The 26,490-nt window shown below is 46.7% G+C and overlaps 1 protein-coding gene across 1 annotated transcript in view; it reads right to left on the reverse strand.

The window, feature by feature from the left end:
* The window catches only part of Mtmr12 (myotubularin related protein 12), a 69,374-nt gene that overhangs the window by 42,250 nt on the left and 634 nt on the right, over positions 1-26,490 (reverse strand). The gene's annotated exons all lie outside the window — the stretch shown is intronic.

Consider the following 26,490-nt stretch of genomic DNA (forward strand, 5'->3'; position numbering starts at 1 on the left):
AGGCCCCAGCACACCCAAACAGTGTAAAGAGGCTAGGCTTCCAGTACAGTTCAGTGGTAGAGCACTTCCCTAGCATATGAGGTCCCGGGTTCAATCCCTAATACAACAAAAAACAAAACAAAAACAGGACAGAGAAACACAATAAATGATACCATGGGGATGATGTAGTCAGTCAATCTCTGACTGGAAAATACTAAAAGACACAACAGTTTTGTCAGCAAATGAACTGGGTTCATTTCATTTCACTTAGGTAAAAGGCTATGTTCATTCAGACTAAATCATGGCATCAGGATAAGCATGGGTGTGGCCGAGGCAGTTGGAGGGCAGTCAGCTGCCACAAAGATGAGACAGAGTGTCTTTGCTTCCCTAGAGAATCCTTTCAAGATAGCCTATTTTGGATGTGAATAGGATTTCCATCCAGGAGATGCCACAAATCCGGGGACAGGCTTCTCAAACTTGAGGTGCGCTAGGGAGTCTGGGGAGCCTGTCAGGGGAGCTGAGTCTGATGCAATCTTCTGGAGGTTGAATAAGCTATTCGTGTACATGTGCAGGTGAGTGTTTGGTAATTTAGGAATTCTCACTCAGAGTCTTCATTCTCCGTCACAGGCGAATAAATACATGAAAGCGTGATTATTTGTGTCAGGTTCTATCATCCTTCTCTGAAGAGAAAGCAAAGGGACTGACTAAATCCGATCAGCTGATGAAAACTGTGGCATTTGTCAACTAGTGCTTAGAATGCACTCCAAACACCTCGGCCAGCTGGGGCGAGGACTATGCTGTTCTTACATCAGAAGAAGTAGCCCGTCTTTTTCAAAATGTACTGTGCAGCCCAGGTTGGCCTTGAACTCAGGATTCTCTTGCCTCAGCCTCCTGAGTGCAGGGATGACTGGTGTACACTGCTATGCAAGGTGTGAAATTCTTTCTCTAAATTCCAGAGACAAAGTAACTCAGAGAAGCCTGTAGTTACTGTCCAGTCCCAAACTCCCTTCTTCCCCAGACCCCAGTGCCCAGTGCGCAGCCTCTGGGAAGGACCTACTTCTCCCCGTTTACTGCAGTGGGAACTAACAGGAAGAAGGGCTTTACAAACACAGGCTAACCACCATCTCTCCTATTAACTTCTCTGAAAGGCTCAAAGCTGCTAATCAAGCTGGCTGCGTCAACTGCAGACCTGAAAAGTAGGCCACAGCATGGTGACGCAGAGGGAGCCGGCCGTTCTGCAGATAGTGAGACACACGGAAAGGCAATGGCAGACAGGGGAGACGCGGATATGGCTCTCAGAAGCCAACAGCTCTTTGAGTCATACCTGTGCCACCACGACCAACTCCCTTGTTAGCATGCATGTGTCACAGTGGAGTTCTGTTTACGGTCAAAGATGCTGACTGGTGAGTTTCCTTCAATGGAAATCAGAGATGACTAGAGTCATAGCACCCAACACATCATGTTACACTATTCCTTAGAGCCACAGGATAAGGATCTAATGTCACAGCCACCACCTCATGAGGTTGGCAGAGAAGAGTCCCAATTAGCTCTATAGCCTCAAATACATGAGGTTCAGGAGGGGTGAGGAGAAGCGGGCCTCTAGCCAGGAAAGCCTCACAGGACTTGACATTATTCTGCTGGTATTGATGCTGCTGGAATGGCTTTCCTCGGGGCCACCACACTCCCATCACGACTGAATGTAGACAGGAACATCCACTCTCCTACCCCAACACACGCCAGGCAGAAAACGACTTAAAAAACTTCAAACTCCATGGGTGTGGTGGTGTTCCATGTGTAATCCCAGCATTCAGAGGCTGAGGCAGGAGGATCACCAGTTTGATGCCAGCTTGGACAAACAAAAGCAAGATAATAAAAATCTTAAAACTTAAGAAAGACTAGAGAGCTAGCCACCTGCTTGTAAGCATAAACCTGAGCTCAATCCCTAGGAAATATTAAGAGGTTAGGTGTGGTAGTACAGGCTTGCAATCCCATGGTGGGGAGGCCAAGGCAACAAGACCCCCATTAGTCAGCCAGGTTAGCCTCAGGCCAGTGAGAGCCCTTGTCGCAAAACACAAAGTGGATGGTGCCTCAGAAATGACACAGACTGACTTAAGGCCTCTACAGACAGAATACTTAACAAAAATTCCACGTTGTTCTTAACCCTGTTGTTTCCAAACTAAGTCCTATATGTACACATATATACACAGACACATACATATATTTTAATTTTTTCTTAAAGGAGACTATGCTATACTTCCTAAGGTAGATGAAATGCGTAAGTACACAGGAAGGTCATTTATGGAAGACAGGTCATTTAAATGAATCCTTGACAGTGCTGGAACCAGGCACCAAAGGAAAAACGGGCGTATGCAGTCCAGCCTGGAAGACAGTACCAAGCCCCTTCACAGTACACTGTGAAGGATGCTCACGTAAGGTCCTGCTACAGAGCTATGGGAGCCTGAAAGGCACCGAACGGCAGGGAGACCAACAGAGAAGGAGTAGAGAAGATACTGTCCTCCTAAGAAATGACAAATGAGGAGCATACGCAGACAGACAATGCAGAGAAGGTACAAACGGCGGCAGCTGACATCGTGAGAGGTGAGAAACATCCTGCGGCTGGGCGGCTTAAGGGGATTTGTGTACCATCCTAAGGGATTTGGGCGTTATCCCACGGACAGCAAGAGGCAGGGGAAGCAGAGGAGTAAAGTGAGCTCACGGTATTTACTCTCTCCAGTGAGAGGCAGGGGGAGGGCTTGGACTTGCCTCTACTGGATGTGCCTCCTCATGGGAGGCCTTGCCTTCTTGTGGGAAGGAGTGAAGGGTGGGTTGGGAAGGGGAGGCTGAGGGGGCGCGAGGGAAGAGGGGGACCTTTGATTGGTGTGTAAAATGAATGGAAAAATTTTTCTTAATGATCAAAGAAAAGAAAAAGCACAAGGCTGAATCAGGAGCATGGATGCATTGCAGCTGGTAAGGACAAGTGTCCCACTCTCAGAAAAAGGTCCAAAGGGATGTGATGAAGAGCTGTACTGCCTGCCTTGTGACATCAGTATCAAGGAGCCCGTTCAAGGGTCAAGTCATGTCACGGAGGTCAGCCTGAGTATCTATATCCAGAAAGGGGGTGGGGTGCTTTGGCTGAAAAGGAAAGGCTGGGGTATAGCTCAGAGGTAGGCCTCACTGAACACGAGATCTGAGTTCAAGCCCCAGCAATTAAAACAAAGAAACAAAGGAGGGAAGAGGAGGAAAAAGGAACTGAAAAGACAGATCCAGAGGAAGACCCTCTGCCTCCTCCATTCAGAACACAGGTCACAGATGACGGTGTTCAGAGAATGCCATCAACCATGCAGAGTACTTCCTGGAGTGAAAGGAAGAGGCTGCGTTTAGTATAGCCTCTAGATTTAAAAGCACTGACTTCTTCCCTCGAATAATTTTAAATACCTTCTAATATTGGTACCAAGCTGCTAATTGAAAATCAATCTTGTTTCAATCTTGGGAAAACCCAAAAGCAACAAAGTCACCCAGGAGCCACATACTTTATGGAGCAGTTGGTGATTTCAACATCGGAAGAGCACACTGAAAAGCCAACAGATGGATTCCTAACCTGCTCAACTTCCTACCGAAACTGCCATTATTCATCACACTTCCTCAGCGCTGGAGCCAGGAAAGGAAAGGTCAGAAGACAGTAGCCGCTGTTGCTGCTGCTGCTGCCAACAATCTTATCACCAACTCTGTGCGAGTCCTTCTCTCAAATGACACTAAATTAACTACACCAACACCCTGTTCGGCCCACCTCTAGATCCCTCGGCCACCTCACCTCTTTGGAATGCCACCGAGAGTCCCAAGCCCTGCGCAGTAATAACGAATGAGTAGAACTTTGCACTGAGTGACCAAAGTCCTCCTTAGCCAGGCTGACGGACTCACCTGCATGCTCTAACAACAATAGCCAACATCTAATAAGCTTTTCTTCCTACCACATTCATACTCTCCATTCACCTCACAGCCCCAGTACTGCCTCCACTTCACAGATGACGGGTCTGAGGCCTAAAGAGGATCAGCAACTAAGTTTAGAGGAAAATGGGGCATCAAGCTGGGCTAAATGAGACCCTACCTCAAAGAAAATTCTCACGTGTGCATCTTCCTCCCAAACATGCCGTGTTTTGCCGAGGCATAAACTTTACCCCCATAAGTGAACCTCTTGGACCAACGACCACAGGCTGTGCAATATGACCTTTACCAATACATGAATAAATACAATCTCTTCCTTAGTGCAATATGAGCTACTGCATCCCAACCCAGTGGACACTATGGACTCAGAGTCAGTTGTTCAATCTTTGAATGCCAAAGTCTCCAGTCCTCTTTCAAAGTGAGCACAGGGCCAGCCTCACTGAGAAAGGTGAATGATGACAAGCATTTCTTGAGCCCCAAGCACCTGGCTTGTTTAAAGGACTTTGTATTTATTGGCTCATTTAATCCTCACAGCAAGACTTTGAAATAATCATCATACCCTAGAATATCTCCTTTACAGATGGAGGCACCAACTGGTATATGGAGCAGTAGAATCCGTGCCCAGGTATCTGTTCTCACCTAGTTCTGTGCTCTTGCAAAAGGCCACAATGTCTCTTGTACCAGAAGGAGAAGCGGAAGGAAAAAGAAAACAGGATGATCAGTCAAGTCGCTCTTAGTTCCACCTGAAGTCCAGTCAGAGCAGGTACCAAAGATAGTGCCCACAGGAGCTGGCTGTTCAGGAGTTCAAGGCCTATCTGCAGTTAGTTCAAGGCCAGCTAAGGCTACATGAGACCCTGTCTCCAAAAAAGGGAGTGGGGTGAAGGAGAAAGCCTCAAAGAGTACTGATGGGAAAACAAAAAAGACCTGTATTAGTCAAATATTTGAGAAATTCAAGGGAGGGTTTATTTACATTACCCACAGTTTAGTGTCGATCCATCATGGTGGGAGCATGGCAGAGCAGAGGAGTTCACACCATGATAGACAAGAAGCAAAGAGAACAGTATACTACAAGTAACCAAGGCAAGATCTAGCCCTCAAGGACAAACCCCAGCTACCAACGTCCTCCAACTAGTCCCAACTTCCTGTCTTCCACCACCTCCCAGAATGCCATCATATAGTAAGTCTATCTAGGGATTAATCCATTCATTGGGTCAGAGCCCCCATGATTAACTAACTCTAGAAATTTTTCACTAACTCACCCAAAGTGTGCTTTACTAATCTCCTAGGCATTTCTTAATCCACTTAAACAGAACCAGAATTAACCATCACACCTACTTTATACAAGTAACGGACCGAAGCGACACTGGCCAGCTACACAGAGAAGAAATCCTGGGCTTCATTCACACCAGCTGATGCAGTTATTCCTTAGGACTTACTCACTGTGTAAAGCATCAATCTCTTGGTTGCCGTCCCAATCTGGAGAGTTCATGAGTAGCATGGTTCACTGTGCTCCAACCCTAACTGACACTGCTGTGCACTGTCTGGGCAAGATGATGCATCCCCTCAAGAGCACACAGCCTAAAGGCCATCCTAAGAGTGTCCTTTTACATCTCTTCCAAACCCCCTCAACATCCAATCTAACACCAATTATATCAATAGCACTTACTGAGGACCCCCACAACCCATGCCCCTCTCTTCTGCCCACCAGCACCATCCTATTGGAGGTAACCTCATCTCTTACCCACACCACTGCAATAGTTTCAACCAGGCCACTTGCCTCTGCTTCCTTTCTAACCCATTCTCCACCCTCAAGTAGGAACGATCTTTTCGGAACACAGCCTGCTCTGGCTTAGGTATGGGATAAAGACATATCATCTCAAGACTATGAAGCCTTGTTTAACATGGCCCACCTACTTGACCAGTCTCTAGACTATGAAGCCTGTTTAACATGACCCACCTACTTGACCAGTCTCAAGACTATGAAGCCTGTTTAACATGGCCCACCTACTTGACCAGTCTCTAGACTATGAAGCCTGTTTAACATGGCCCACCTACTTGACCAGTCTGGCCTCCTACTGTGTCCTCATCACTATATTAGGCATTCAGTCTTCTCTCAGCCCCTGTATCTCCCTCACGCCCTCTTGTCCGGAGTTGTCTCCACAGGCATTTCCTCTTGCCTTGAATGTTTCCTATCCCTCTTTGGCACTGAGAACTTTTTGTGTAGCTCAGGACAAGAGCATTTCCTCAGGGAAAGCTTCTCTGTTGCCAGGTCCTTCCAGTCCCTGTGTCTCCTCTCCTATAATTATCCATCTCCATGAAGTCAAGAAGCCCTCTGGGGCAAGTCTTTGTCCCCAGAATCTAATACAGCTCTGATACACAGTAAATACTCAAAGATTTAGTTGATTTATTAGTAATTAATAGTAGACTTCATACTTCTTACTTTTATTTGTAATTTTAATCACAGTGGAACTAATTCCACCACTTAGGAGGGAGAGGCAGGAGGATTACACATTCAAGGGCAGCCTTAACTATTGAGTGAGACTCTGTCTCAAAATTTTGAAATAAAGCTGGAGATATAGCTCTCTGGTTAGGAGTACTTGCTGCTCTTGCAGAGGACTTGGGTTCAGTTCCCAGCATGGCAGCTCACCACTGTCTGTACCTCCAGTTCCAAGGGATCTGACATCTTTTTTCAGGCTCTGTGGGCACTGACATGGACACAGTACACATACATACAGACAACCAAAACACTCATACACGTAAAATAAAAATACATTTAACACACACACACACACACACACACACACACACACACACACACACACACACATATTTAAAATAAAAAGTCAAGCATGGTAGCTCCTACCAGAAATCCCAGCCTTTGGCAGCCTTAGGCAGAAAGAACAATGTGAGTTTGAAGCTAGTATGGACAAGACAGTGAGCTTTAGGCCAGCCCAGGTCACAAGTGAGACTCTGTCTCAAGTAAAATTGAAAACTAACTTTACAAGTTCCTTACTAGGCAGATCCTGAAATCCCCAAGAGGCAAAGAAGCACATGGGAGATAAAGAAACAACAGACAGCCAGGCGGTGGTGGCGCACGCCTTTATTCCCAGTATTGGGAGGCTGAGGCAGGCGGATCTCTGTGAGTTAGAGGCCAGCCTGGGCTACAGAGTGAGTTCCAGGACAGTCAGGACTGTTTCAGAGTGAAACCATTTCTCTGGGGTGGTGGAAAGGATGGGCAGGGCGAGTCGTTTAAGAAAAGAAACAATAGCTAGATGTGACCAGTAGTATGGCTGGTATTGCCAAATGCTCTAACCATGGCAGAGCATAGCAAGGAAAGAGCACTCCCTCAAATGCTGCCATGCCGTGTGTGGCACTAATCCAGACTGTCACTCATGAAGCCCGTCCAGAAGAACTTCAGTGGGCGGCCAGCCTCCATGGACAGACCTGGCCTCATTTCAGGATCTCACAACCGACCAATTTACCCAGCAGCCAGGAAGTCTGCGCCTCTCTAGAAGCCTTGTTCTTCGGACGGTAGAAGCTTTGAACCCATCTTGGTTTCTAAGACGGGCCAGGATTCTTCTCATGCCTCTGCACCTCCTATCACTCTACTCTGGCAGTCACTGTCAGCTGTGTAATCAGCAAATGGTGACCTTCTTATTCCTAAAGCCATGAACTGTGACATCAAATTCCTCACAGAGAAGTAATTTCTCACTGACCTTGTTTAATAAGCAAACAGAAATGGCTCTATTGGTCACAATGAGACTTTTCAAAAGCTAACCCATTTCAAAGAAAGACAAATTTTCAACGTGTGTAAGTTGCAAACGGCCTATGTGCTCTGCCCTGCACCTGTCGCTGTCCCACTTGAATAGGGACAAAGTTCGCTATTATAGTATAAAAGAAAAGCAGAACACTGTTGTTACCGGGGTCACAGTATGTCTTGGCTCTTAAAGCTAGGCAGTCTCAGGGGCACGGACTCAATTAGAACGGGGTAAGACACAAACGAAGAGTGCTTCTGCAGGAGTGCAGGGTAAGAGCTGGGCTTTCTTCACCTCCAATTTCAATGTTTATCTCAGTGCTTTGGGGTATTCTTTCTGTTTTAATCTAAAAACAGGATAAGGGCATGAAAAATAAGTCCGCTGATTTCCGAAGCTTTTCTTCCACAGATCAAAAGGAGTTAGCTGCATCTGTTCCGGGTCCCACTGTGAGAATCAACTGTTCCTAGGGCCTGCAGCTGCCAGTACCCCCTCATCCAAGACAAACCTATGCTCAGCCAGAAGCATGCCCTTTCTATTAATGTCTATGCCAGACAAGATGAGATCTTGAGAACTGTCACCCAAAGAAGTCATACCCACAGAAACTCTCAGCACCACAAAGGTTGTCAATCTCGTCTCTCCTTGGATCTGTTTCTGAGGAGTGGCCCCCAAATCACAGGGCTTCAGTATGGATGAGTCAGTACTTATTGCCATACATCTGATAACAGAGTTGCAAAATGACCATCTCTAATATGTAGCAACTCATTTCAACAAACACTGAATGTCCTAAACTACCAAACACTGGGGATAAAGACCAATAAACTGGAGCTGGGGAAATGGTTCGGTGATGAAAGCAGTGTCCACACAAACATGAGGATCAGAGTCTGGGTCCCAGAACCCACTAAAATAGTAAGTGGGTGTGGCGGCCTTGGAAGGTGGAAACGAGATCCCTTGGGCAAGCTGGCTAGCAAGACTGACTGAACTGGTGAGCCCGTCTGTCTTGAGGAGTAAGATGGAAGAGACTTGGGGATAATTCTCATCGACCTCAGTCCTACACACATGCAAACTCTCACACATGTGCCTACTCACATGCAAATATGCATAAAATCCTGTCCTACTCGGGGTTACTGTTGCTGTGATGAAACATGATGACCAAAAACAACTTGGGGAGGAAGGGGATTATTTGGCTGACACTTCCACATCACTGAAGGAAGTCAGAACAGGAACTCAAGCAGGGCAGGAACCTAACGCAGAGGCCATGCATAAGTGCTGCTTACTGGTTTCTTCTCCACAGCTTACTCAGCCTGCTTTCTTATAGTCCCAGGACCTCCTCCAGCCCAGGGGTGGCACCACTCACAGTGGGCTGGGCACTCCCACATCCATCACTATTTAAAATGCCCTCAGGCTTGTCTGCAGACAGGTCTTATGGAGGCACTGTCTCAATTGAGGTTGCCACCTCTCAAATGACTCCAGCCTGGGTAAAGCTGTCATAAAACTAGTCATCACAACATACTAAAGAAAAAGATTAATTTACTTCTTTGAAATTCAGACAAAAAAAAAATCATTGGCTTCTTGGATAATTGAGGCAACAGTTACTAAAAGCCACACCAGAAAAAAAAACTCTATTGGCACATTTCATTTAATTTTCATGACTCTTAATTACCCTTACTATTCTCATTGTTTAGAAAAAAAAAAAAAAAAGACTGAGCCAGGAAAAGTACAGTGGGCTTTAGCCTCAGGTAAACAACTAAAGCTCCGCTCTTACCTTTAACCCAACCTGCCTCTGTCCTTGAACCTCCTCTCCTGGACGCTGCCTCTGCCCCTCAACACGGGCATACTCTTTCAGTTACTGAGCAGCAGTCCCTCAGGATCTACTCTAGTCCAGGCACAGTAAACACAGGGACGAGAGCACACGCTCTCTACCTCTTTAGAGCACACCACGTCCAACACCACAGCAGCATAGCATGGGTGCTGGAGTAGAGCAGGTAAAAGGGAGCCCAGCAAAGACACTAACCACATTCGGAAAGGGTCCAGAATCTCACAGAGTCCAGACTGGCCTCCATCAGACTGTGGAGCTGATGACCTTGAACTGTAATTCTCCTGCCTCAGCCTCCAGAGATCACGGGTGTGTGCCCTACCTCATCTGGCTTCAGAAGGGGATTAAAGAAGACAGTAACCCTCAGAAAAGTGTCATTATCCTGAGACCCGAGCAATGAGCAGAGGTTAGTTGTAGTAGAATGGCCAACACTCTTCCTCAAGTCCTTTTTCTGAGAAGGCCTTAATGCCTCTCCACGGGCCTTGTAGACGAGCACTCCCACTAACTGGGCTTCCTTCCGGATGATTATCTGCAAACATTTCTTCATATGAGATCTGTTGTCAGAGCTCCAGATCTAGACAGCCCAACAGCCCATGGACACTCACACTTCAATGTCCCTCAGTCCTTCTCTGGGTAATATTCTTCAGTGCCAGGCGGAGTTATTGAAAGAATGAAATAACAGATCTACTAGAAATTCCTAAGTGCTATAGTTAGGCTCTAGACTATCCACCCAAGTTCCTTATGTTAGAGGTGTGACTGCTGGTCTGGTACCTATGTTAGAGGTGTGACTGCTGGTCTGTTCCTTATGTTAGAGGTCTGACTGCTGGTCTGTTCCCTATGTTAGAGGTCTGACTGATGGTCTGTTCCTTATGTTAGAGGTGTGACTGCTGGTCTGTTCCTTATGTTAGAGGTGTGACTGCTGGTCTGTTCCTTATGTTAGAGGTCTGACTGCTGGTCTGTTCCCTATGTTAGAGGTCTGACTGCTGGTCTGTTCCTTATGTTACAGGTCTGACTGCTGGTCTGTTCCTTATGTTACAGGTCTGACTGCTGGTCTGTTCCTTATGTTAGAGGTGTGACTGCTGGTCTGTTCCTTATGTTAGAGGTCTGACTGCTGGTCTGTTCCTTATGTTAGAGGTGTGACTGCTGGTCTGGTTCCCTATGTTAGAGGTGTGACTGCTGGTCTGTTCCTTATGTTAGAGGTGTGACTGCTGGTCTGTTCCTTATGTTAGAGGTCTGACTGCTGGTCTGTTCCTTATGTTAGAGGTGTGACTGCTGGTCTGTTCCTTATGTTACAGGTCTGACTGCTGGTCTGTTCCTTATGTTAGAGGTGTGACTGCTGGTCTGGTTCCTTATGTTAGAGGTGTGACTGCTGGTCTGTTCCTTATGTTAGAGATCTGACCACTGGTCTGGTTCCTTATGTTACAGGTGTGACTGCTGGTCTGTTCCTTATGTTACAGGTGTGACTGCTGGTCTGGTACCTATGTTAGAGGTGTGACTGCTGGTCAGGCGCTAATGAAAACCTGAAGTGATGCGGCACAGTGAACGTCTTTAGGCCTTCCCTCCACGCAGATGATGGGACCCTGATCCCTTCATGGACGAAGTCAGCAGTTTTGTCCCACCACACACTCCTACCACGATGTGCTACCTCATCACAGGAAGAAACCAGGTCAACCAATCAGGGACTAGACCCTCCAAACACAAGCCAAACTCAACCTGAGCTCTTACTATTCAGATCATTACCTCAGGTATATCACAGGGACAGAAAGCTCCCACTATACAGGTGGCTAGTGCCAGACGTTATCAAATTGCTCCCTGACCTGACCTCCGGAAACATTTTCTAGTTTCACTGAGAGAATAGGGGCACACTCAAGTCAGATTTTAAACGCAAGTTTTCTCACTGATGACACAGACCAGAGCCTGGATGAATCCACAGTTAATCGACAGCAGGGAGCTGGACTCTTCCTGGAGTCTTATGCTTATGGAAGGACTGGCCCCCTCAGAGGCAGCCTTACTGGCAGACTCATTCCCTGAGCCTTCTGACTCAAAAAGCGGGACAGGGCAACGGCTTTGCTGACCACAGCTCCACTCTGCTAGCTGTATACACTGCTTTTGGCCACCGCAGGCACCAATTACCCTGATAATAAACCAACAGAAGCGCATGTGAAGACAGATGGACAGACAGACATGCAGTGAGAAACTGACAATCTGTCTGGTTCAAGGTAACAATACCTCACAGATAACCACATGCCTGGTCTTTAAGAATTCTCCTGTTCACACATTACATGAAGCAGTTTCAGTCAGAAGATGTCTTCATTTAAGAGGCGAGCTGGAGACTACCATTTCCATACTAAGCATCTGTTGTCTACAAACATCTGAATGGAATTTGTTGGTGTTTATAATGTCCCCTCATAAATGTTCTTGCCTGTGTCATTTATTTTCACATATGTGTCCAACCTTTGGACATTGATATTGTCATCTACAAACGTGTTGAACAGCATTTACAATTAAGCTGGACCACAGTCCCTTGTGCTCCAGGGTGGACACACCTGTGAGTGTAAGGAATTTTCATCCCCACTTTACAGATAAGGCCAATAAAACTTCAAAAGGTTAAGTAATGCCCCTAAGGTTCCCACAGCTGAATAGATGAAGCTAGGGTTCACACACACACACACACACACCCACACACACATACACACACAGAGGCTCCAGGCATCTAACAAGTCACTGGCTTAACAGCTAACAAGCCCCTCTAACTAATGCTTCCTTCCCGGCAACTGCCTTCTGAGGTCCTATCCTAGTACCGGCCTCATGCATCATGCTCTTCCTGAAGCCACCAGAATTCAACCAGACCGGTGAGTGGGTGGCACAGAGCTCGACCTCAAGGGCCTTCTGGCTTTGCTGGGAAACTGACACACAGCAGTGAACAGGCAAGACAGAAGAAGAGCAGCAGTCAACTGCACCAGCGAGTACCAGAGCCGCCTGCACGCTACACTGCAGGGACAAAGAAAGGGAGATGCCGCCAGCAGAAAGACCCAAGAACACAGAGGGAAGGCGCTGAGCACTGCCCCCCAGCAGCTTACACACCGCACCCCACTTGTTTCTCTTCCGAGTTTCTCATCTGGTTGCATTTGAAACTGCAGTAAGAAAGTCCCTCAAATTTTGAAGTTAAAAAAGAGTCTCCCTTCCCAATCCATGACCTTCCCCGTGCCTGAGCATCCGTGAATCTCCTGATTTTGTCGTTGTTCTTTGATTTTGTATATCTGAGGCTCAGAAGGGTTCCCTTGGTGGTGCCTGTCTTTAATCCCCACACTCAGGAGGCAGAGACAGGCAGATCTCTGAGTTCAATGCCAACCTTGTCTACAGAGGAGTTCCAGGACAGACAGCCAGGGCTACAGAGAAACCCTGCCATAAAAACAAAACAAAACACCCTCTAAAATCAGGATTTTAATTCTCTTAATCCAGGAATCGTGACCTTGGGTCACACAGAAAAGAAACAGCCACAGACCAGGCCTACGAAGCCAAGCTCAGGCTTCTTACCAAAAGCACAGCACATAGGGTTCCGAGAGAGCCTTTCCTTCGCCTGTTAGACGTAGCTGACTGTAAAGGCTGGACAGACAGGGCTCTGAGGTGGGAAATGGAAGCTGCACTGGACAGGGTCTCTCCTGCTGGGTCGTGCAGAGATCGCAAGGCAGTGCAGACAGGAAGCGGAAGATGCTCTAGACAGGGAGGTGGTAAGACAAATGAAGACACTGTCACCAAGGCTCCCTCTGGGGTTGTGACTGCTTTAGCTACGGGATGATGAGGGAAGAGGACTGTTGTGGCAGAAACCTGAGAGGCTGACTTCCGAGAAGGAAACCAGGCTGAACTGGATCAGTGCAAGACTTCTCATGCTGTCCCAATCCCAGGCCTTCCCCAAAGTCCTGGACATGGTACTGACGCAGAAAGACAAAGAAACTCCAAACTCCAGTGAGAAGGCAAAGGTGCAGGCAGGGAGGCCTGGGTGGACAGTAAGGGCGGCCACAGTAGGGGGATGGCATACTACTCCTAGACCTGCCAGGTCCTGATCTGGCTATTTCTTCTCATCTTCAAAACGAGCCTCCTGGAAAGACAGCTGTACAAATTTTACAGTGAGAAGTCTCAAAAGAAGTGACAGTCCCAGGTCTAAGGTCACCATCAAGTGGCTAAATCCAAACAGGAAACCTACAGAATCAGGGGCTTGTCCACAGTATCAGGGCATCTCCTTCCCATCCCACTTCCTGATGCTCAGCTCAGGAAAGGCAAATGCACGAACAGGTACACGTGCGTGCTCACTCACACACACACACTCACACACACACACACACACACACACACACACACACCCCTGCAGGTAGAGAGGAATAACTACAATTAACATATAAGCCTGGGGGTGTAGCTCAGTGGTAGCACACTTGCGTACCATGAGTGAGGCCCAGGTTCAATACCAGCACCAAAAACATAAAAATTAAACAAAAACAATAACAGTATCTACCACGTACTGTTAAGAACTTTCCTTGAATCACTTCATGCAAGACTAGCAGCATCCTTTTGAACTACACAGTATTAGTAGTATTCCCACTCACAGGTCAGAAAACTGAGGCTCCCTGATGTTAATATTTGACAGTAATGACGGTCCTGCTTGGATGTGCTGGCAGAAAGGTGACAGGTGGCAGTACTGGGCTGGCACTGCTCTATAACCTAAGCTAGGGGATGTGATTAACAGCAGCTGCAGGGACACATGGTGCTGCCTTCTGTGACTCGCTCGCCACCATCTTCCCCAGAACTGCTCTATGTGGCTTAAGTAACTGGGAGGAGTTAAACACCTTGGAGCAAGGGGCAAATGGGGTTTGCCTGTCGGCTTCGGAAGAGCCGGACTGACCTAGTGGTAACGAGTCCTCCCAGAACTGGAAATGTCCCTGCAGACTTACTCCTTTTTCACTGTCATGCAGAGACACACATGCTGGTACAGGAAGGGGACGGATGCCCCAACCGCACACTCCCAGCACACCTGTAAGCTTTCAAGCTGTCCCTCTTGTCTGCCTGTCTTACCAGCCCCTGCTTCCCACACCAAATCCCACTGTATGACTGACCTTTCCGAGTCCCACACAGCCTTCACATAAGCCGGCTGCTGTGTGAAGCCTCTTCTGCTGTGGGCATTCTGGGCATGCCTCCCTCTTGGGTAGGCAGCTCCCACCTCCGTGCTTAGAGCCATCTGGAGACCTGCTGTCCCACCAACAGTGTGCAGCTCCTGCGCACACGGTTGCTTTGGGTTCCTAATTTTAACCAGTGTTAAGCAATGGTGAGTACACAAAGATGTTGAACAAATAAAGAGTCTTCCAGTTCTAGCTATTATTAATAATAAGAGCATCTATAAGCTGTCAGGCATCGACCACAAGGCCAGTATGGAGCAGAATATTCAACATGTACTTCTTCTTATCCCCAAAATAAGCCTGAGGGAAGATATCTATCCATGTCACGGGAGAGGAGAAGAGACAGAAAGGTGAAGTCCACATCCAAGGTCACATCAAGTGACTCCAGAACCACAAACCTCTAGGATCACAGGTTGAAGCTCTTCTGTGATATCATGGCACCTTCTTCCCACCCCCAAATTTCTACTATCACCAGTTTATTCCTCAGCTGTCTCTCTGTTCTGGTCTGTCACAGTGGCAACCTTACCCACAACACTTTGACAGACTTCCAGGCACCTCACAGTACCACTGCCTTCTGTCTGCCACATACTGACTGGCACACTAAGGCACAACACCCCGAGGGTACAGGGGTTTCTTTTGTCACTCTGGGCCATGCTACTCACTCAGCAGGTAGAAAATGACAATCATTTATAACAAAAAGGGAATGCTGGGAGTGATAGGGCACACCTTTAATCCCAGCACTCCGGGAGGCAGAGGCAGGTGGATCTCTGTGAGTTCGAGTCCAGCCTGGTCTAGAGAGTAAGTTCTAGAACAGCCAGGGCTGTTACACAGAGAAACCCTGTCTCAAAAAAAAAAAAAAAAAAAAAAAAAGAACAAAAAGGGGAAAAAAACAAAGCATCGTCAAGGATTAAGTTGGGCGAGTGGCCTTGAAGCTAACCTAAGCAAGCTGAGGCGGAGCGAGGAGGCCGGGAGCAGGGCCCTGAGCAACAACAAGCAGGCAGGCGGTAAGAAGAGGTGGAGTGGTCAACAGATGGTTGAAAGGGAAAAGCATGAGGTAGAGACATGAAGCCCAGACAAGGAGGCCCTGGACACAAAGCTGAGGTACCGGCAAATGGCTTCCCCACAGCCAGAGCCCCAGACCCTCTTCTCTAACAGCGTCCTCCACCACAGACTGGAGACAGGGCTGTGGTAGCAATCTGCTTAGAGAGGGAATGTGTGCTCACAGAGCAGGAGTGAAGGAACCATTCTCTCTCCCCAGCACAGGACACAGGAGGAAAGTGACCTGAAGGGATTGGACCGTATTTCTAGAGATGGCATTGACACAGGGAGACTTTTTTATTTGAAAAACTGAGTTCAGTCAGGTGGTGGCACACACCTTTAATCCCAGCACTTGGGAGGCAGAGGCAGGCCTGAGTTCGAGGCCAGCCTGGTCTATATAGTGAGTTCCAGGACAGCCAGGGCTACACAGAGAAACCCTGTCTTGAAAATAAACAAACAAACAATACAAAAAACAAAAGACAAAAAAGAAAGGAAGGAAGGAAGGAAGAAGGAGAAGAGAAGACAAGACAAGACAAGAGAAGAGAAAAGAGAAAAGAAAAGAGTGGGTTCATTTTTTTCAGGCTGTTCTCAGATTTTTGGTTTGTACTGCTTTGTTTTGCGAAACACGAACTTACTATGTAGCAAAGACTGGCCTTGAACTCACTGTATAACCTTCATGAGCTGTCCTCCTCTTGCCTTCATTATTAAGGTGCTTAGCATACAGGCTTGAACCACAGCACCACGTCCTTAGGTGTTTTTAAATTCCTAGCAAAGGCAAATCTCAACACCCAGCAGGTCAGGCCCACTGTCTGAAACAGAGGCTGGTAACCTGACCTTAGAGAAAGGTAGGCAGGCCACTCTAGCCAGGGCCTCATTGCCTTCACCCATACTTAAGCCCTGACACTGGGCTCCCTTCACCAAAAGTAAGCAATAGAGGAGGTAAAGACCACCTGTGAAAGGCTACCTACCAACCCAGGTGATCCAAGATGGACACAAGAGACAAACTGGTATTATCTATGCTACTGGAATAACTGTAAGCCCAAACAGCACAGTCTTGTAAATGCCTTTGAAATAAACAGAAGTCATTTTATTTTGCTTGAGCTAATTGTGACTTCATTTGCTTCACTCATACCTTAAATGAGTCACTGGACACATGTGATAAATGGACAAAATTTGGCCTTTGACAGAAAGGCCTGATAGCAATGAGCAGAGGAAAAGTCAGTCTATACCACACAATGAAACTAGCAAAATGCCAAAGGCCAATGTTAATAAAGAAAAACGCTGACGACTGTGTTCTCATTAGGTCAGAATTTTAAATATAATCAAATCATTCTCAAATGTATAAAGGAACAAAAAAAAAAAAAAAAGGAAAAGAAACTTTTAGAGATAGTGGAAAAGACTCCAGTAGTTACCACAGTGAACTTTCCTGTCATGGCACCATGGCAACCACCACAACAACACTCCACTTCTTAACACCTTAGCCAGAAAGAATTCTGTCCTCTAAGATGAGTGAGCAAGCACTGTATGGAACACCCCAGTGGCTGAATAATAATGATGATGATGATGATGATGATGACAATGACGATGATGAGGAGGATGATAATATAATAAAACATATACTTATTGAAGGCTATGTGCCAAGAATTCCACCCAGGCCTTCCCAAGAGCAGTCAAGAGTTAATGGTCATGAATTGTCACAGACCTATGGTATAAGAAGGGTGTTACTATCACTCCAGTTCTCCGGCTGGAAGACAAGAGAGGCTTAAAGAAGCCGGCCTCCCCTGCTAGCCCGCAGAGCACTGACAAGCTTTTGCTTTCTGTAGTAATGTATCACAAGGTGTGCAGGGATGGGGTGGGCTCTGGTGGCCTTCCGCCTCATTTCTCAGTCTTCTTCCCGAAGCAACAGAAGACTAGAGGTTAAAAGATTGTTCTAGTTCAAAGCCAGACATGGCCTTCCAGGCCCTGGGAGGCTAATGCAGGAGGATCACCCAGGGTTTGAGGATGGAGCTAATGCAGGAGGATCACCCAGGGTTTGAGGATGGAGCTAATGAAGGAGGATCACCCAGGGTTTGCAGATGGAGCTAATGAAGGAGGATCACCCAGGGTTTGAAGATGGAGCTAATGAAGGAGGATCACCCAGGGTTTGAGGATGGAGCTAATGAAGGAGGATCACCCAGGGTTTGAGGATGGAGCTAATGAAGGAGGATCACCCAGGGTTTGAGGATGGAGCTAATGAAGGAGGATCACCCAGGGTTTGAGGATGGAGCTAATGCAGGAGGATCACCCAGGGTTTGAGGATGGAGCTAATGAAGGAGGATCACCCAGGGTTTGAGGATGGAGCTAATGAAGGAGGATCACCCAGGGTTTGAGGATGGAGCTAATGCAGGAGGATCACCCAGGGTTTGAGGATGGAGCTAATGCAGGAGGATCACCCAGGGTTTGAGGATGGAGCTAATGCAGGAGGATCACCCAGGGTTTGAGGATGGAGCTAATGAAGGAGGATCACCCAGGGTTTGAGGATGGAGCTAATGAAGGAGGATCACCCAGGGTTTGAGGATGGAGCTAATGAAGGAGGATCACCCAGGGTTTGAGGATGGAGCTAATGAAGGAGGATCACCCAGGGTTTGAGGATGGAGCTAATGAAGGAGGATCACCCAGGGTTTGAGGATGGAGCTAATGAAGGAGGATCACCCAGAGTTTGAGGATGGAGCTAATGCAGGAGGATCACCCAGGGCTTGAAGATGGGCTAATTCAGGAGGATCACCCAGGGTTTGAGGATGGAGCTAATTCAGGAGGATCACCCAGGGTTTGAGGCCGGAGCTAATGCAGGAGGATCACCCAGGGTTTGAGGCCAGCCTGGGATACCCAGTTTGTTCCAGGTCAAATCTTGGCCAAAATATCACATGCATGAACAACTAAAAATAAAATATCAGGGCTGGAGAGATGGCTCAGTGGTTAAGAGCACCTACCATTCTTCCTAAGGACCTGAGTTCCATTCCCAGCACCCTCATCAGGTGGCTCACAACTACCTGTAACCCCAGCTCCAGGGGGAACAACTCTAACCTCTGTGGAAATACCCACACACATACAGATAATTAAAATAGATCTTTAAAAATAAAATCCATTTTGCAGGGCATGGTGGTGTGTAGCTTTTATCTCAGCACTTGGGAAGTAGACAGGCATATCTCTGTGAGTTCAAGACCAGCCTGGTCTATATAGTAACACCCTATCTCAAATAAAAAGAAATAAAATCTTTTTTTTTCTTTTTGAAACAGGGTCTCACTATGTAGCCCTGGCTGGTCCAGAACTATGTATACAGACCAGATTGGCCTCCAAGTCACAGAGATCCACCTGCCTCTGCTTCAGAGCTTAGCTGGCTAAAATAAATCTTGAAACAACTACAAAGTAACCACATGCACCTGCCGTGAACACCTACCTCTGCTATTTCCTAAACTGCACAGAAGTCCCCAGGTGCCATCATGAGCGGCCTTGAGCATAAGCCTAGTAAAGTGAAGAATGCAGCTTCAAAGGCTGCAAACCCACGGATGAGAGACAAGGCAATTTCCTGCTGTTAAAACAGTTTGTACATACCCTATGAATATGGCACAGCACCATTTTCAAATCTGACAACCACATGCAGCCCAGAAAGTTTTACACATCTGCATTGTAACCACGAGACACATACATGCACACATGTACACACAGACAAGGCCTGGACAGACTCCTGAGTGGAATCACTACTGTATTTGTGGTACCATGCCTACTGGGAATCTTATTTTTCTAACTTCCAAACTGTAACTTTGTTGTACTGCTTTTATCATAGTAAGATATATGCATAGTAAGATATATGTGATTTTTCCGGTTTTATTTAAAGGGGAAAAAAAACCTGCCTGAAAACCAGATTCTTTCTGAAACCACTTGTCACATGGGATGAGTCCATGCAGAACAGTCAGGGCATCCAACATCCTGCTGAGGGCATGCAGAAAAGAATAATAGTGTTAACCTTGTAACCATGAGCGCCCCGCATCCTAAGGTCCTGACAGGAGCCCTGCTGCTTAGACTCTGTCCTTCGGGTGCTGGGATCGAACCCTGGCCCTTGCACATCTACCACTGACAGAGCTTCGCTGCAGCCCTGGCAGGAACCCTGGAGATGGCAGGAGGGTGTGAAGGACGACCTTTAAGGCTTTAACGGGATGGCAGCATGTGGCAGTTGTTTGGTCAGAATGCAGGAAGTGCTGCTTGGCAAAGCCTTCGGATGCACCATCTGCAAGTTGTATGGTGTTGGATCTGACCCAGGGAGATGCCACAGGAAACACATGGAGGAGGAAAAAAAAAGCAGAAGCTCGGACAGATCATCAAACTAAAGCCACAGCTAAGAAAGCGATTATTTTAGGAAGAACTTTTCATGTCCTTCTACGGCCACTGCCAACTTTAAGGTAATTTGGTGGGAACAAGGAGGATACAACTCAGTGCTAGAGTGCTTGCCTAACATACGCAGGCCTTGGGTTCAATCCCCAGCCCAATTAATTTAATTATAATAAATAATAAACATTTGCTAAGGGAAGGGGGGCCAGACTGTATATTTTAATATCACCATTAACAGAAGAAAAGCAGTGTGTCTCATACATAGATGGCAAGCATTGAATGCATTAAAAGCCAGAGGGGGGCCGGGTGGTGGTGGCCCATGGCTTTAATCCCAGCCTGGCAGAGCCAAGTGGATCTCTGTGAGTTCATGGCCAGCCTGGACTACAGGGTGAAATCCAGGACAGGCACCAAAACTACACAGAGAAACCCTGTCTCGAATAAACAAAAAACAGAAACAAAAAAAACCAGAGGGGAAAGTTTGTACGTTTTTTAAAAAAAAAAAAGTTGAAAATGGAGAAAAAGCTATGGAGTTATAGATTAAAAAGGGGGGGGGGCGGGGTGAGCAGGGTCAACAAGATGGCTGAGTGAGTAACTGTACTTGCCTCCAAGCCTGACAACATGAGTTCAATTCCTGGGGCCTACACTGTGGAAGGAGAAAATCAATTCCTCAAAGTTGTCCTCTATTCACATGTTGGGGTGTGCACATGAACGCCTGTGTGTGTGCATGCACTAAATTTTAAATGTAAAAACAACAAAAAAGTAGTGCATCTAAGCCAGACGGTGGTAGTGTCCACCTTTAATCCTAGCACTTGGGAGGCAGAGGCAGATGGATCTCTCAAGTTTGAGGCCACCCTGAACCACAGAGCAAGTTTCAGGACAGCTAGGTTATAGAGAGAAACCCTGTCCCCCAAAAAGCAACAACAAATAAAACCAAAAACAAAAACCAAAACAAACAAACAAACAAAAATCATGCAAAAAAAAAAAAAAAAAAAGAAAGTAATGCATCTAAACTTTGCCTTAAAAGTATTTTTACTGCCAGGGCTGAGGCAGAATGTCAGTTTTAGGATAAGCTAATTTCTTCTTCATAGTATTTATTCAAAGTCATCAAAGTAAGCGATCTGTCTCAAGCTGGCCATGGTAGTGTACATCTGTAATCCTAGCACTCAGGAGGTTAAGGCAGGACGATCATGATTTCCAAGGTAACCTGGTCTACATGGAGTTCAAGGCTAGCTGGAACTATACAGGTAGACACTGTCTCAAAATACACATAAAACAAAATGTTTTAAGTTACATGGTGTCTATTTAGCAGACCACTAAAGCCTCACTGGATGCCTGGAATGCTTGGTACATCAGGAAATGCTGAGCAAACATCTGCTGACCTGGAAAATGAGGCCTCTAGAGACTAGAATAGCCAAGAGGCCCCTGTACCTGCTCAGTAAGTCTCAGATCAGCATCTACCAAAAGCCAAGGAGGAACTCTCATGGAAAGACACCAGTGAGAAAGCACAGTAGTGCACCACAGCCAGATGTGGACAAGCTTGTGCTGCTAATGAACATTCCCTGAATTCAGCCGAGTGGTGGTGGTGCACACCTTTAATCCCAGCACTTGGGAGGCAGAAGCGGGCAGATCTCAATGAGTTCAAGGCCAGCCTGGGCTACATAGCCAGTTTTAGGACAGGTAGGATTGTTATATAGAGAAACCCTGAAACAAAGAGAGAGAGAGAGAGAGAGAGAGAGAGAGAGAGAGAGAGAGAGAGAGAGGGAGGGAGGGAGGGAGGGAGGAAGGAAGGAAGGAAGGAAGGAAGGAAGGAAGGAAGGAAGGAAGGAAGGAAGAAAGAAAGGAGAAAAGAAAGAAAATTCCCTGAATCCACAAAAACAAGGAGAAAGAGAATAAGACACAGAATCAGAACATCCAAGTTTAAATACTGTATGACAGGATCAAACTGTAACAAATACAGGATCATAGGTTCACTTCTCACAAATAATGTTTCCCTGGGGGATAAAGAGAAAATGCACAGTTCTTACAACTTAAAAAAAAATCCGTTTCCATCTTTCTTGCCTTTTCTCCCTGTCTTAGTGTTTCTGTTGCTGTGATAAAACACTTTGACCAAAAGCAACTAGAGGAAGAAAGGCACCCTTCCAGGTCACAATCCATCACTGAGGGAACTCTGTGGAGGAGTGCTGCTTCTTGGCTTGCTCCAAAAGGCTTGCTCAGCCTACTTTCTTACACTACTCAAGGCCATACAGAACCTTTCCTGGGTTCCTATGGGCCTGGCTAGGCCCTGTCACTGCTGGCTCCTTAGGAGACAATTCTTTGTCCGGCAATCCTGCTGTGCCCATATGCAAGAGCATTTAACCTTGCAGAGCCTCAGTTTACACATCTGTAAAATGGAGGATAAATTATGTTTTCTTCTCAATCTAAAAAATCCACAAAATGTTACCGGTACTATTATTAGTGTATCCAAATCAAACACTGACTAAACTCCAGGAGCAAGTACGTTTTAACCTATTTGGAATGCCACGTAAAAATGGGTGTCGTGGCAGCACTGGAAGAGCTAACATTTTCCAGGTAGGTTTTAAAGAACACATAAGCCCGGTGAAGCTTTCTACTTAGCACCCTATCACAATGGAGGTGCTTCTGTCAAAATGGATCTTCCTCCTAGTACTGTCTAGTTGTCCTTTCTGTTCAAGCTTCCAGGCCCAGTCACTGACCATATCTAATCATTAAAAATGACCAAAAGGGCTGGGGAAATGACTCAGCAGTGAAGAATACTTGCTGCTCCTGCAGAAGACCTGGATTTGGTTCCCAGCACCTAAATGGTGACTCATAACCCTCTGTAACTCCAGTTCCAGGGGATCAGATGACCTCTTTAGACCCCCTTGGGCGCCAGGGAAACACGTGGTACATATTCAGGGAAAACACTCACACACATAAAATAAAATAAATGTTTTTTAAAATGCCAAGGTAGCTTAGCAAAGAGCTGGTAAATTTGAAGAATCAGAACTGTCTGTCATTCAGCATTAGTTTCTAAGTACAGAATCATCCCGTCTGAAGATCAGCTACTTCAGCTATTTGCGCTACCCGGCCTCTCCCATTGCTGTGTCTAACAAAGGCCTAACTGTAGCTTCACCACTGATAGGGAGAGATGTTTACAACATGCATTTTGGTAAAAAGGCAGCTGAGAATATGACTGGTAGTATTAATTCCATTTTGGTAAGTTAGCAAGTTTGTCACGTTTTATTTATTTAGACAGTGTGTGTACATGTGTGGGTGCACACATGCCACAGTGTGGAAGTTGAAGGACAACTTGTAGAAAATGGGTCTCTCCTTCCACATGGTTTGGGCCCCATGGATTGAACTCAGGTCCTCGGGTTGGCAGCAAGGTCCGTTACCCACTGCACCACCGCCTCGGCATAAATTTATTACGTGGGTGGCTAGCACCAAATCCAGACTTTTTTTTAAGATTCTTTCTGTGTATGTGTGTGTGTGTGTGTGTGTGTGTGTGTGTGTGTGTGTGAATGTTTGCCACAAGTGTTGTGAGGTGTCATTGTTGGTTCTGAGAACTAAACTCGGGTCCTTTGCAAGACCGAACAAGAAGCACAAGTTTCTAACATCTACTTAATTTTTTGTGTAACTCCATCTGACTTCTCTACAGCGAACACTTTTGGCTCCTGACATTTTAATTCAAACAGGTGTCCATTCTCACATGAAAAGTGGCTTTGTACTCAAAGTATCACCAGCTGCATCCCTGGAACATAGCTCAACGTGTCTGCTGCACACTGCCAGACACCCTCTGCAACCTGTGCCTGAGGCTGGGCTGGGGTAGAGGTGCTGAGATGTTTCTAGGCATCAGCTATCAAGTAGCAAGGTGGCCCCAGATTCCTGTCTCCTGTACACCTCAACTTTCACAAGCACTAGCTTCCCACTTACTAGTAACCCTCTGAAGAGATTACAAAACGTGACCAAAGGTCCTAAGCCATGGTTCAGGATTTTACCTGCCACACTCCCTGGGAGAATCAATGGCAAAACCACTCAGTTACTTTGGCAGAGATCCAAAAGCTGGAGTTAACTATTACCCTGCACTTTAGGCTATCCAATGCGAGGTCCAATATCCACTTTGGACCACCAGGCAAGGGGGAAAAGGATCATGTTTAACAACTTCATCTTCAAACACTTTATCGAATGCTTTTGAACAGAAAGTGCTGACCCAGCCAGGCGGTGGTGGCGCACACCTTTAATCCCAGCACTCGGGAGGCAGAGCCAGGAGGATCTCTGTGAGTTCGAGGCCAGCCTCATCTACAGAGTGAGATCCAGGACAGGCACAGAAATCGTCTCAGGGAAAAAAAAAAAAAAAAAAGAAAGAAAGAAAAGAAAGTGCTGACCCTTGACCCTTGATAGATTCTATCTATTCTGGCTTACTGAAGCTGCCTTTGCAAGTTCCACGATCTGATCGAGACTCATCACCAGGAAGAGGCATCATTACACTACAAGGTGTAAAGGTTCTGGCAACTTAGTCACCCCTCAACAAGGAAGCATCTGAGAAACTGCAAGTTTACCAACTAGGAAAGGCTGGTATGAAGAAAGAGGTGATGGGCTGGGGATGTGGCTCAGTGGTAGAGCACTTGTTTATCCCAGTGGAGGCCCTGGAGTCTCTCTGCAGAACTGCACAAAGGAAAAAAGTAATACCAGATGGGATGGGGCCTCTTCAGAGTGGTGTAGTTCAGGGTGGTATAGCTAAAGACCAAAATTAAAATGCACGCATACCCTCAGGACACACAAGAACCACAGACAGTAGAGAAGAAGGGGAGTAGAAACAGTGGGTGCCAGTCTTCATAAACGTGTTGTGAGGCTCCCGCTGGGTGAACCAAGAGAGCATCGGACTCAGCAGGGCTCTGAGCCACATAAGCAACACTCTCAGGGCTACTCATCCATTTCTGGTAGCAGGATGGCTAAGCAAAGCTTTCTCACCTCCTCCTACCATTATCTTTTAATAAACCATGCCCAGTAGAGTTGAAAACGTCACCCAGCACCTCCAACTGCAACAAAGGCTCACAGCATCACCACAGCACTGTCTGAAATGCGAAAGCACCAAGTGCCTTCTAAAAAGACTCCAATGTGACCACAGTGAGCTGAACCACCCACTCACCACCTTCCCCACCACCTCTCAGAGGAAACACAGCAGGGCCTGTGGGCAAAGAGCGCACTTTCAGGTGAAGGATTTGAGCATCCTTCAACTCTGGCCACGCTTCAGAAGACTTCCCACTTGCCGTTAACTCTCACAAAATAAGAAAGGTTCAAATCGGTTACCTTTCAACTAGGGTGCTATCAAAGAAGAGACAATGAACAACTGACCACATTGCCTCTAGGGGATACAGGGAGAGACTGGTGAAAAAACGTAAGATGACCCTGCCTCTCTACCAAGTTCTGACAGAGGAAGTGGTTTTTATTTGAAAATTAAGACTAAAAATAGGACCCATTTTAATACTCTCCACTAGATGTCTTGATTTCACGACATGTGCAAAGGCTGCAAGGCCCCAGGTCTCTGACTTTACAACCCTGCCCACCTGTTTTCCACCTTAACAGGAGTGAAAAATGGGAAGACCCTGGGAGGCACTGAATTTGTCAAAGCATCTCCCCGAATACTGCTGATCTAATTGCAGAAGTTGGGCACGGTAGTACTGCCTTCAGTCCCAGCACTCGGGAGGCAGAGGCAGGCAGATCGCTGTGAGTTCAAGGCCAGCCTGGTCTACATAATTGAGTTCCAGGACAGCCAAGCCTACAAGACAGAGAGACTCTGTCTCCAATAAATAAACAAAATTGCAAAAGCAGAAAAAACACAACCTTCACAAATCCAAAATGAGAAGGTGTCTATTCAAAGATAAAGAAGCCTCACAAGTCTTCAACATGGCTAGGAGTCTGATCTCTCCAACCCCCTCCCTGTGTCTTGTCATCCGGAAACACTGTCAAAGGGCAGCCTTCCCTGGGCGGTCCAAGATGCCTTACCTAGACCACTCTTCCCTGATACCTAACATCTTCCCAGTCCTGACTGAAATACCACCTTTGCAAGAGTGAAAGGTCGCCTTTCCCCCATTATCTTCTAAATACCATACAATTAACTTATGTGTATCGTTTACTCTGTTTCTCTTTTTACGTAAGCTCCGGGGGAATGCGATCTTTGTTCTGTTCACTGATACTCATCACGAGCGTTCAGGGTCGTACCTGGCACACAGTAGGCGCTCGGAAAGAATTTCCGGAATAAATGCACTTCTTGACTAAAACTGCACAGACTGGAAGGGAGGAGATGGAATGGGAAGAAGCGGGAGAAGGATTCTCTGGGGAGAGACCGAAAGAGGCCAGGGCCGACCCACATTCCCCACAGCAGCGCCGGCGGGAGGCAGTGCACCACGTCCCGCCAGCGGCATCAAATGGC

Source organism: Peromyscus eremicus, chromosome 11 (genome assembly GCF_949786415.1).
Source record: "Peromyscus eremicus chromosome 11, PerEre_H2_v1, whole genome shotgun sequence".
In the NCBI taxonomy this organism is placed as follows: domain Eukaryota; kingdom Metazoa; phylum Chordata; class Mammalia; order Rodentia; family Cricetidae; genus Peromyscus; species Peromyscus eremicus.